Below are 12,925 nucleotides of genomic sequence, written 5' to 3'. Positions count from 1 at the left end.
CCATTTGGCCCTTCGAGCCTGCTCTGCTATTCATCATGATCATGGCTGATCGTCCAACTCAATAGCCTGCTTTCTCCCCATAACCTTTGATCCCATTCGCCCCAAGTGCTATATCCAGCCGCCTCTTGAATACATTCAATGTTTTGGCATCAACTACTTTGTGTGGTAATGAATTCCACAGGCTCAACACTCTTTGGGTGACGGAATGTCTCCTCACCTCCATTCTTAATGGCCTACCTTGAATCCTCAGACTGTAACTCCTGGTTCTGGACTCCCCCACCATTCAACAGTCTCTTCCTCCCAATCGTCAACATTACTGTCCAGCTCATCTGTGTCCACGCCTCCTCTGAGTTCCAGACGTTGGGGTTTCTGCTCTGCGTATATCTGAGTGGCCTGCTCACGATATTTATGGAATTCTTCCTGCATCTACACTGTCTAGTCCTGTTAGAATTTTATAAGTCTCTATGAGATCCCCCCTCATTCGTCTGAACTCCAATGAAAACAATCCTAACCTAGTCAATCTCTCCTCATACATCAGTCCCGCCATCCCCTGAATCAGCCTGGTAAACCTTTGCTGCACTCTCTTGAGAGCAAGAACATTCTTCCTCAGAAAAGACGACCAAAACTGCACACACTATTCTAGGTGTGGCCTCACTAAGGCCCTGTATAATTAGAACAACACATCCCTGCTCTTGTACTCGAAATCTCTCGCAATGAAAGCCAACATACACTACTTCACCGCTTCCTGCTTACCTTCAGCGAATGGTGCACAAGGACACCCAGGTCCCGCTGCACACTCCCCTCTCCCAATTTACAGCCATTCAAGTAGTAATCTGTCGCCTTGTTTTTGCTTCCGAAGTGAATAACCTCACAAATTATGATCCAAATTATACTGCATCTGCCATTGATTTGCCCACTCACCAACCTGTCCAGATCATGCTGAAGGATCTCTGTATTCATGAAGCTTGACACGATACAGGACAAAACAGCCCCACTTGATTGACACTCCATCCACCATCTCCAACATCCACTCCTTCCATCATCGATGCACAGTGGCAGCAAAGTGTACCGTCTGCAAGATACTCTGCACCAACTCACCAAGGTTTCCTCGAAAGCACCTTCCAATCCCACAACGTAGATTGGCTATGTTAAATTGCTCCTTTACTATCCAAAGATATGCGGGTTGGGTGAATTGGCCACGGCACAGGGTTATGGTGACGGGCCTGGGTGGGATACTCTTTCAGGGAGTTGATGCAGACTCGATGGACTGAATGGCCTCTTTCTGCACTGTAGGAATTCTATGATGACAAGGGCAACAGATGCATGAGAACCCCACCATCTGAAAGTTCCCCTCCAAGGCGCACACCATCCAGACTTAGAATTATATCACCATTCCTTCATTGTCGCTGGTTCAAAATCATGGTACTCCCTTGCTAACAGCACTGTGGGTGTTTCTACCACACATGGACACAATGGTTCAAGATGGCAGCTCACCACCTTCTCAAAGGCCATTGGGATGGGCAATAAATGCTGTACTAATCAGCAAAGTCCACATCTTGTGAATGAATAAAATATTTGTCTTGTTTCTAATCACCAGGTAATTTTTGCAACATTTAACAGCAATCTGCATAAGAATTGAAGCAGCTGCAGCACCTTGTTCACAGATCATGAATTCATTCCCATTAGTCCCCTTCTGCATGCATAAGTTCTAATGGCAACAAGAAAATTGTGGGAACAGTAGCCTGTTTCAGTTGTAGCTCAGCGGCAACACCCTCACTTATGAGTCAGAAGGTTGGGAGTTCAAATCCCACTCGAGAGCAGACAATGTGGTGCAGTAATGAGGGAGTTTTGCATTGTCAGAGATTCTGACTTTCAGATGAGACATTTGTCATGACCACAACAGAGGTTATTATTGAGCTAGCCAGAGAGCTGTATGAGGTCTGTCTTGCTGATCATGAACCTTTTCATCTTGAAAATGAGGAAGAGCTACTGACCCCAAAAACATAGAACTCCAGTAACACCTTTAGAATTTTTTTAAAAATTAAAGATTTACTTTTTAAAAAAGCATAAGCATGCAAGATTAAAGTTACACAGTGAAAACAGTCTTTTAGAACAGCCCCCTAAAAAACCTGCTTGGTACATGAATACACAAATAAACTACCTTCTTGGCCACAACCCTTTTATAGATTTTTAACCATAAAGTTCCAGTATAATTACCCAAATCAAGGAACTGTCAATTTTAATAAAGGTTATACCACAGAACTTCTCAAACTCTTTCACTCTGCTGTGGAATTCTGGAAGAAGGTTCAGAAACAAAAACTGTTATGTCTTACACTATGTGGTTGCTTCCCATTCAAAACTTCCACAGCTCCGCAGCAGCTCATGCATAAAAGAGCTGGTCTTTCCCCCACAGCCACGGCAATTCAGTTAAACATCCTTCCTTAAATATCTTTTTCTTCTTTCAACTCTGGTTCCACTGTCCTCAAACACCTCTTTGTACTTCTCCAAGTATAGGAGTCTTTCATATTTTCTATTTTGCCTCTATTTGCGGGTCAATAGAATGTACTACACCTTCCCCTATTTACTCACAAAACCTTTGTAATTACAAATATTGTCACCTCTGAATTCCCTTTTAAAATTCAACAGCTGAAAAACCATGTTTCCAAATTATCTCACAATGCAAATTTTAGATCCAATTTATTTACTCGTAAATCAAACTCACAACCTCTCATTACCAATGCATCACCTAACACCTTTAACTTTTCATCTCTCAGACCTCACAAACAACCTGTCTCCAGTAACCTTCCCTCTGTTTAATTAACCATTGGCACACACATAGCCTTCTTTACCTGCACAGCATACTAACATAATCCCAAAAAATACTTTAAAAATACATCTCTCTCATTAAACCTGTCTTTTCTCTCAGGTGGGCATCAACAAATCCCACAACACTACTTCAAAGAAGAAAGGAGAGAAGTTATCCCCAGTGTCCTGATGAACATTTATCCCTCAACCAACATCATCAAAAAAAACCTGATCATTATCACAATGCTGTTTATGGGGGTTTTCTCTGCGTAATTTGGCTGTCACATTTCCTACATTACAACCGTGACTGCATTTCAGGAAAAGTACTTCCTTTGTGATTTCTTGAAGTTGTGAAAGCCACTACAAAATGCAAAGATTAATTTTCCCTTCAAACTCCTGTCTCAGCTGAGCAGCCAGCTTCCAATCGGACTGGCCTCCGTGCAGATTGTGTAATTATATCACCACATCCTCAGTCAGGGAACGTCACATGGGCTGGATTTTTAGGCAGGGATGAGAAAGAGCATGGAGGCGGGCAAGTGGAGAAATTTGGTCTGTTCCCCTAGCACCCGAGATTCAGCCTTGGTTTGCCTTTACAATAGATCAACAACAGTATACATGGACTAGGCTCCCTCAGGGATTCCACAATAGCCCTACTGTCTATCATATGGCATTGCAAAACCACATCCGAGAAACGCCACAGACTAATTTGGTCATCATCATGATATTTTAGCAGCCTCTGAGACCGAAGAACAGCACGAGAGCGACGTGAAGGCTTTGTTGGACTACTTGTAATTGCAATTACAAGGGAGGAATTGTTGGGTGTTTTAGGAAGCATTAAGGTAGACAAATTCCCAGGGCCAGATGGCATCTGTCCTAGATTAATTAGAGAGACAAGAGATGCAATTGCTGGGCCTCTAACAGAAATCTTTGTTTCTTCATTGGACACAGGTGAGGTCCCAGAGGATTGGAGGATAGCAAATGTGGTCCCGTTATTTAAGAAGGGTAGCAAGGATAACCCGGGTAATTACAGGCCAGTGAGCTTGGCGTCCGTGGTAGGGAAATTGTTGGAGAAGATTCTTAGAGATAGGACCTATACACATTTAGAACTGAATAGTCTCATTAGTGATAGACAACATGATTTTGTACGAGGGAGGTCATGTCTCACAAATTTGGTTGAGTTTTTTGAGGAGGTGACAAAGATGATTGACGAGGGAAGGGCCGTGATGTCGTCTACATGGATTTTAGTTAGGCATTTGACAAGGTCCCTCATGGCAGGCTGGTGCAAAAGGTTAAATCTCATGGGATCAAAGGTGAACTAACTAGATGGGTACAGAACTGGCTTGGTCATAGAAGACAGAGGGTGGCAGTGGACGGGTCTTTTTCTGATTGGAGTTCTGTGACTAGTGGTGTTCCGCAGGGCTCTGTACTGGGACCTCGGCTGTTTGTGATATATATAAATGATTTGGAAGAAGATGTAGCTGGTCTGATTAGTAAGTTTGCGGACGACACAAAGATTGCTAGAGTTGCGGATAGTGATGAACATTGTCAGAGAATACAGCAGGATATAGATAGGCTGGAAAATTGGGCGGAGAAATGGCAGATGGAATTTAATCCAGATAAATGCGAAGTGATGCATTTTGTTAGATCTAATGCAGGGGGGAGCTATACAATAAATGGCAGAACCATCAGGAGTAGTGTGGAAGTCCACAGATCCTTAAAGGTGGCAGCACAGGTGGAAAAGGTGGTGAAGAAGGCACATGGCATGCTTGCCTTTATTGGATGGGGCACAGAGTATAAAAGTTGGCATATGATGTTGCAGTTATATAGAATGTTAGTTAGGCCACATTTGGAATACTGCATCCAGTTCTGGTCGCCACACTACCAGAAGGACATGGAGACTTTGGAGAGAGTGCAGAAAAGGTTTACCAGGATGTTGCGTAGTGATGCGCGACAATTAAGCACGTGGAACCAAGGCTTCGATATTGAAGGCTTTTATTGTGTAACAATGGAACTACTAACACGAATACACCAGTTCAGACTGAAGGGGTCCTGCCGGAGCAGAGGGTCTTATACCTCGCCACCGGAGGCGGGACCCCACTGGAATGTGCCATGATAACACTTATAACAGGTAAACACCCTAACCCAACAACATTGTACAACCCCCACAGTAACAACACCCTAGCCCAACAGTAACATAATAACAACCCCCAGTGGTGAACCAACGATGGTTCACCACATTCACCCCTCCTTTAAGAACAAAAGGTGGCGGGGTGCAAGAAAAAAAACAGGTCATATAAACAGAATTCACAAGTCCAGACGGTCTGGAGGACCGCACCGACGCTGTGATCTCCTCAACACCGGTTGCGAAACCGGAGCAGGTGCTTGCGGTGGCGTTCTTTCCAAAACAACGTCTGGCTGTCCCCTCAAGGACTCCCGGGCCGGCTGGCCCTGGTGAGGCAATGGTGCAGGGGTTCCTGGAACCTTTGGTGGTGGTGGTGGTGGTGATGATGGTGGCGCCGATCTCTGAGTCTCAGGCAAGCTGTACATGGGAGTAAAAGTGTTATGCACTGGTCCCGGTGCTGACCGCGCCACGTCTGGGGAAGCAATGAGGAGTAGTGGATTCGTGACTGGGGGAATAGGAGCGACAGGAGTTGCTACGTCCCCTGCGGGCGCCAGGTCTCTAATGGAGACAGTGTCCTCTCGCCCGTCAGGATATGCCACATAGGCATACTGAGGGTTGGCGTGGAGGAGTTGGACCGGTTCGACCAAGGGGTCGGACCTGCGAGCCCTCACATGTCGCCGCAGAAGGACGGGTCCTGGGTACGTCAACCAGGCTGGCAATGAGGTTCCCGAGGACGACTTCCGAGGGAATGAGAACATCCTCTCGTGGGGAGTAGCATTGGTTGCCGTACACAGGAGGGAGCGGATAGAATGGAGCGCATTTGGAAGGACCTCCTGCCAACGGGAGACTGGAAGGCCCCTGGATTTCAGTGCCAGTAGGACAGCCTTCCAGACTGTAGCATTCTCCCTTTCCACCTGTCCGTTACCCCTAGGGTTGTAGCTCGTGGTTCTACTAGAGGCAATCCCGAATGAGAGCAGGAATTGCCTCAAGTCGTTGCTCATGAACGACGAGCCCCTGTCGCTATGAATGTAGCAGGGGTACCCGAACAGGGTAAAAAGCTCACTGAATGCCTTGATGACGGTGGCAGTCGACGTGTCCGCACAGGGGACAACAAACGGAAACCGGGAATACTCGTCTATTATGTTGAGGAAATAGACATTCCGGTCCGTTGAGGGAAGGGGGCCCTTAAAATCCACACTCAGCCTCTCAAAAGGGCGAGTGGCCTTGACCAATTGTGCCCGGTCTGGTCGATAAAAGTGTGGTTTGCATTCTGCGCAAATCCGACAGCTTCTCGTCACTGACCTGACATCCTCCACCAAGTAGGGCAGGTTGCGGGCTTTGACGAAGTGGTAGAGTCTGGTGACTCCAGGATGACACAGATCATTGTGGAGAGCCTTCAAGCGGTCCTCCTGCATGATGGCGCATGTTCCGCGCGAGAGGGCATCTGAGGGCTCATTGAGCTTCCCTGGACGATACATAATATCGTAATTATAGGTGGAGAGCTCAATTCTCCACCGCAAGATCTTATCGTTCTTGATCTTGCCCCTCTGCGTGTTGCTGAACATAAACGCCACGGATCGTTGATCCGTGATCAGGGTGAACCGCTTCCCTGCCAGGTAATGGCGCCAGTGTCTGACTGCCTCCACAATGGCCTGAGCCTCCTTCTCCACCGCTGAGTGCCGAATTTCGGGGCCTTGAAGGGTGCGGGAAAAGAACGCGACGGGCCTGCCTGCCTGGTTTAGTGTGGCGGCTAGGGTGAAATCAGATGCATCACTCTCCACCTGGAAAGGGATGGATTCATCCACCGCGTGCATCGTGGCTTTCGAGATGTCGCTTTTCAAAGCCTTGAAGGCCAATTGGGCCTCCGGCGTAAGTGGGAAGGTCGTGGACTTAATGAGCGGACGAGCTTTGTCCGCGTAGTTGGGGACCCACTGTGCATAATACGAAAAGAACCCGAGGCATCTCCTCAGTGCTTTCGTGCTAGCGGGCAAGGGAAGTTCAGTAAGTGGGCGCATACGGTCTGGATCAGGGCCAATGACCCCGTTTTCCACCACGTATCCGAGGATGGCTAACCTGCGCGTACGGAATACGCACTTCTCCCTGTTATAGGTCAGATTCAGGCGAGATGCAGTGCGCAGAAAGTGTTGGAGATTCGTGTCGAGGTCCTGCTGGTCATGGCCGCAGATGGTGACGTTATCCAGGTACGGGAAGGTAGCCCGCAACCCGTTCTGGTCCACCATTCGGTCCATAGCACGCTGGAAGACCGAGACCCCATTGGTGACACCAAATGGAACCCTGAGGAATTGGTATAGACGACCATCCGCCTCAAAAGCCGTATATTGTCGGTCCTCTGGGCGGATGGGGAGTTGATGGTAGGCGGACTTAAGGTCTATGGTAGAAAACACTCGGTACTGCGCAATCTGATTGACCATATCAGAAATGCGCGGGAGAGGATACGCATCCAGCTGCGTGTATCTATTAATGGTCTGACTATAGTCGATGACCATCCGAGGTTTGTTCCCGCTTTTGACTACCACGACCTGCGCTCTCCACGGACTAGCACTGGCCTGTATGATCCCTTCCTTGAGGAGCCACTGAACCTCAGATCTAATAAAGATCCGGTCCTCAGCGCTGTAACGCCTACTTTTAGTAGCGATGGGCTTGCAGCCAGGTACCAGATTTTTAAAAAGGGATGGTGTAGTGATTTTCAGGGTGGATAGATTGCATGCGGGGCGCTTTGGGCAATTTGGAGGCTGCGGCTGATTCCCTACTGCCAGTGAAGGGAGTGGCCCACCGTACTGTAGGATCACACTCTTCATGTGGACCATAAAGTTTAGTCCGAGGAGAATTGGCGCACAAAGGTGAGGTAACACAAGGAGCCTGTATTGCTCGTAAATTGTGCCCTGTACCTCAAGAGTTACCATACATCGTCCTTGGATCGGTACAGACCGGGACCGTGATGCCATGGAAATTGTCTGCTTGGCAGGGAGAACCCGGAGTCCACACCTTTTAGCAGTTTCAGGGTGTATGAAACTTTCGGTGTTCCCACTGTCAAACAGACAATTCACAGTTCGACCATTTACCTTTATATCCATCATGGAATTTTCAAGTCTGTAGTGCCTGGTCTGGTCCAGGGAGATCGACGCCACCGTTGGCCCCTGGGCGTCACTGCATGCTGCCGATGTTGATGCTGAGGACCCCTGCTGGTCGCTCCTCGTCGTCGTGGACCATGATGGCCGCCCCCATGAATCGCACGTGGGCGAGGGCGCCAAACGCAGCGACTCCTGGTGGTCTTCCTCCTCCTCCGTCAGCCACGATGGCGCCGTCCTGGGTTCGCACGTGGTCGGACCTCGTGGGTACTGCGACGCCGAAGGAGATTGTCTCCGTTCTGGAGGGTTACAAGCTGCACTGCCGTTTATAGGCTTGGACCTGCAGACTTTGCCGTAGTGGCCTTTTTTACCGCACTGGCTGCAGATTGCCGTTCTTGCCGGACACTGTTGCCGTGGATGCTTGGCCCCACCACAAAAATAGCATCGCTGGCCACCTGGAGCTGCCGCCGTCGTCGGATCGATCTGGGAGCGCGGGTTAGCGGGGCGAGGAGGGAGCTGAGCTTGCTCCAGCCACGTTGACTGCACGTGGTCCTCGGGGTACAGCGCCAAGCTCTTCGACGCCGCTTCCAGCATCACAGCCATCTCCATTGCTTGGGTCAAGTCGAGTTTCCCCTTTTCCAGCAATTTAAGCCTGATGTACGAGGACCCTACCCCTGCTACGAACGCGTCTCGGGCGAGGTCGTACATATATTGTTCGGCTGATACGTCTTTACAATCGCAACCCCTGGCAAGCTGCAGGAGCTCATTGGCGTAGTCCTCCATGGTTTCGCCCGACTGCCGACGTCGTGTAGCGAGGAGGTAACGAGCGTGTATCTCGTTGGGTGGCTTCGTGTATCGTTTTTTTAGGAGCTCGACGGCACCCGGGTAAGTGGGAACTGCACGAATGGCGAGATAAATCGTGTCGCTTACCCTTGCGTGGAGGACCTGGAGTTTATCACTGTCTGTAGTGATAGCTACCGAGGCTGCCAGGTAGTCCTCGAAACACTTCCACCAATGGTCGAATGTGTTAGCGGCACCGACCGCACGTGGGTCCAGTGTCAGACGATCCGGTTTTAAGATCTGTTCCATACTCTTTTTTTTGTACAGCTGTGAGTTTTCTGTTACACAATAAAATTGATGCGCGACAATTAAGCACGTGGAACCAAGGCTTCGATATTGAAGGCTTTTATTGTGTAACAATGGAACTACTAACACGAATACACCAGTTCAGACTGAAGGGGTCCTGCCGGAGCAGAGGGTCTTATACCTCGCCACCGGAGGCGGGACCCCACTGGAATGTGCCATGATAACACTTATAACAGGTAAACACCCTAACCCAACAACATTGTACAACCCCCACAGTAACAACACCCTAGCCCAACAGTAACATAATAACAACCCCCAGTGGTGAACCAACGATGGTTCACCACACGTAGTGTGGAGGGTATTAGCTATGAGGTGAGATTGAGTAAACTAGGGTTGTTCTCCCTGGAAAGATGGAGGTTGAGGGGCGACCTAATAGAAGTTTATAAAATTATGAAGGGCATAGATAGGGTGAACAGTTGGAAGCTTTTTCCCAGGTCGGAAATGACAAACACAAGGGGTCACAAGTTCAAGGTGAGGGGGGCAAGGTTCAATACAGATATGCGGGGGACGTATTTTACACAGAGGGTGGTGGGGGCCTGGAATGCATTACCAAGCAAGGTGGTTGAGGCAGACACGCTAGGATCATTTAAGACTTATCTAGATAGCCACATGAACAGACTGGGAATAGAGGGATACAAACGGATGGTCTAGTTAGGAACGCATGATTGGTGCAGGCTTGGAGGGCCGAAGGGCCTGTTCCTGTGCTGTATTGTTCTTTGTTCTTTGTTCTACCAGAAGGGTCACAAGGCCAGCAATAGTAAAGCCCAAATTGCTCAGGAAGAATTGCTCAGCCTTAAGTACAGAGTGGATGGGAAGCTCTTCAACCTGAGGAGACTTCAAGCTATTACCAAAGCGAAGGAGACTGTTCTGAGAGACTTCCTCTTTGCCGATGACTGCGCCCTATATACTGATTCAGGGCCAGAGATGCAAGTCAGTGTGGACAAGTTTTCCACGGCTTGTGACAACTTTGGACTCACCATCAAGATTAAAAAGACTGAAGTCATGCACCAGCCTGCTCCTCATGCACCGTACACAGAACCCATAATCACAATCAAAGGGCAGAAACTGCATGCAGTGGACCAGTTCACTTATCTTGGCAGCACCCTCTCCCGAGCAGTGACTATTGATACAGAAGTTAACTGCAGAATAGCAAAGGCAAGTTCTGCTTTCGGTAGACTGCATTCCACTGTATGGGAACATCGAGGAATCAGCCCAGCAACAAAACTGAAGGTCTACAGCGCCGTGGTACTCACTACCCTCCAGTATGCCTGTGAAACGTGGACTGTGTATCAAAGGCATGCAAGACAGCTCAATCATTTCCACATGACTTGTCTTCGCAGAATATCACGCATCAGATGGCAAGACAAAGTACCAGACACTGAAGTTCTCTCTAGAGCACGTTTACCATCAGTCCGCACACTGCTGATGAGAGCACAGACCCGGTGGGCAGGTCATGTCATCCGTATGCCAGACAAGCGCATACCCAAGCAGCTCCTTTTTGGGGAACTCTCTGCTGGAAGACGCTCGCATGGAGGGCAGAAGAAACGTTACAAAGATACACTCAAGGCCTCTCTGAAGTCGCTTGACATAGACACGACCACCTGGGAAACGCTGGCACAAAACCACCCTACCTGGCGCTGCCTCATCCACAAGGGCTGTCAAGCTTATGAAGCAAGGTGCAATGCTGAAGCACAACTTAAGCGCGAGCTGCACAAGTCCAGAGCCACCAGCGCAACAACTACAGGGCCTACACAAGTTTACCCAATATGTGCCAGGACATTCCGTGCCCGAATTGGCCTGATCAGTCATCTTTGGACGCACCGCATCCAGCCTCATAATGACTAATGGTGTCGAGGTCCTCATCGACGACGATGGACGAACAACAACAACCAGAAGGGTCATATGGCCAGCAATAGTAAAGCCCAAATTGCTCAGGAAGAAGTTGTTTATTTGGGCCAGAAGATATCCCAGAAGGGCGGCACGGTAGCACAATGGTTAGCACTGCTGCTTCACAGCTCCAGGGACCTGGGTTCAATTCCCGGCTTGGGTCACTGTCTGTGTGGAGTTTGCACATTCTCCTCGTGTCTGCGTGGGTTTCCTCCGGGTGCTCCGGTTTCCTCCCAAAGTCCAAAGATGTGCGGGTTAGGTTGATTGGCTATGCTAAAATTGCCCCTTAGTGTCCTGGGATGCGTAGATTAGAGGGATTAGCGGGTAAAATATGTAGGGATATGGGGGTAGGGCCTGGGTGGGATTGTGGTCGGTGCAGACTCGATGGCCTCTTTCATAGGGTTTCTATGATGATTTCCAAGATATCCCAAGGCAAAAGGGAGATAACTCAAGATCGTACTGCCACTATTTGAACCGCCAAACAGCCCACCACGTTTGGGAATTAAGAGTGTTTTTGGGCATCTGCAACTACAATCAATGCTGGGTAGATTCATACATACAATTGGTACAACCGTTGACGGATCTCCTTAAGGGAAAATGAGACTCGAAGGAATAGAACTGAATGAGGGACAGAAACAGGCTTTTCAGCAACTGAAGGAGACTTTCTGTACCGCTCCAGCATTAGGAATCTCCAATAATGGAAGACCCTTTACCTTGATTGTGCATGAGAAAGGAGGATATGTGACCAGTATACTCACCCAAGACCATGGTGATCGATTGAGACCAGTAGGATGTTACTCAGGAAAACTGGATAATGTGGCCCAAGGATGGGGGGCATGCGTGAGGGCAAAGCAGGCCACATGCATGGCTGTCATGGCAACAGCAACTGTAGTCTTGGATCAGCAAAGCTAAGGAAGAAACCTTGGGAGAACCCAGATATCATTCACTATATGGATGGATTGTCTGTCATTTGTTGACAATCCCCCAGCCCCCAGAGTCCAACAATTTCCTGCAACATTGTAACACTGGAGTGATGGGCCTGGATATGCTGTGTTGGCAAGTTTTTTTGGCAGGAAGGAGGGTGATGACAACTCACTAAGCACTATTGTGATGATGCAAAGTAGTCTGACTCCTACCTGTGCTCTGCATGCACGCTGGCACCTGGGCCCACATCTGGGTAGTGGGTAAGGGATCATTAAACCCCCATCCAAGGCCCTGGGGAGCATGGGGTGGGGGAGGGAAGGGAATCTCTCGTGTGCTCTGGGGATGCCACAGCAGATGCTATAAGTCGCTGCCAATGCATGCCACCCACTGTAGCCAGTGATTTATTTAGCTGCCTTCATTTTCTCAGTGAAACAGAGTTGAGGGACCTCCCCACTGATATCAATATGAAGGGTCCCTCCAGCGACCGTCAGGGTAAGAACGTTCCTGCTAGAGGCAATTCTAAGCCAAATTAGTCACAGGTGGGTGGAGAAATAACATTTATTGGTGACAAACAAAGTGTCTTATTGATAAGTAATAACATAAAAACATGTGAACAGGAAACATTAAAGTGCATAAATACTCTATCTACCTAGTGCAGCCCTTCACCCATGCTATCTTAGTGCCGCTACAACTTCCTAACTTTGTGTGGCCTACCATTACGTCTCGGTGTCTCCCCAGGATGTACTTCAGAGGTGGAGGTGGCCAGCTGCCTACCACGCCCCATAGCCTGTGATGCCCTTGGCGAGCGCCCTCTGGAAAGCCTGGACCTTGAGGGCCCTGGCCAGCTTCCAGGTGTCTGGGACGTATCCATGACACCCTCGTCATTCCGCTGCCCCTGAGATGGCACGGTGTCAGAAAGGGGGTGGTCAGAAGGTGTGGCCACAGCCACAAT

Source organism: Mustelus asterias, chromosome 23 (assembly GCF_964213995.1).
Source record: "Mustelus asterias chromosome 23, sMusAst1.hap1.1, whole genome shotgun sequence".
NCBI lineage: Eukaryota > Metazoa > Chordata > Chondrichthyes > Carcharhiniformes > Triakidae > Mustelus > Mustelus asterias.
Note: the sequence above shows the minus strand (reverse complement) of the source record.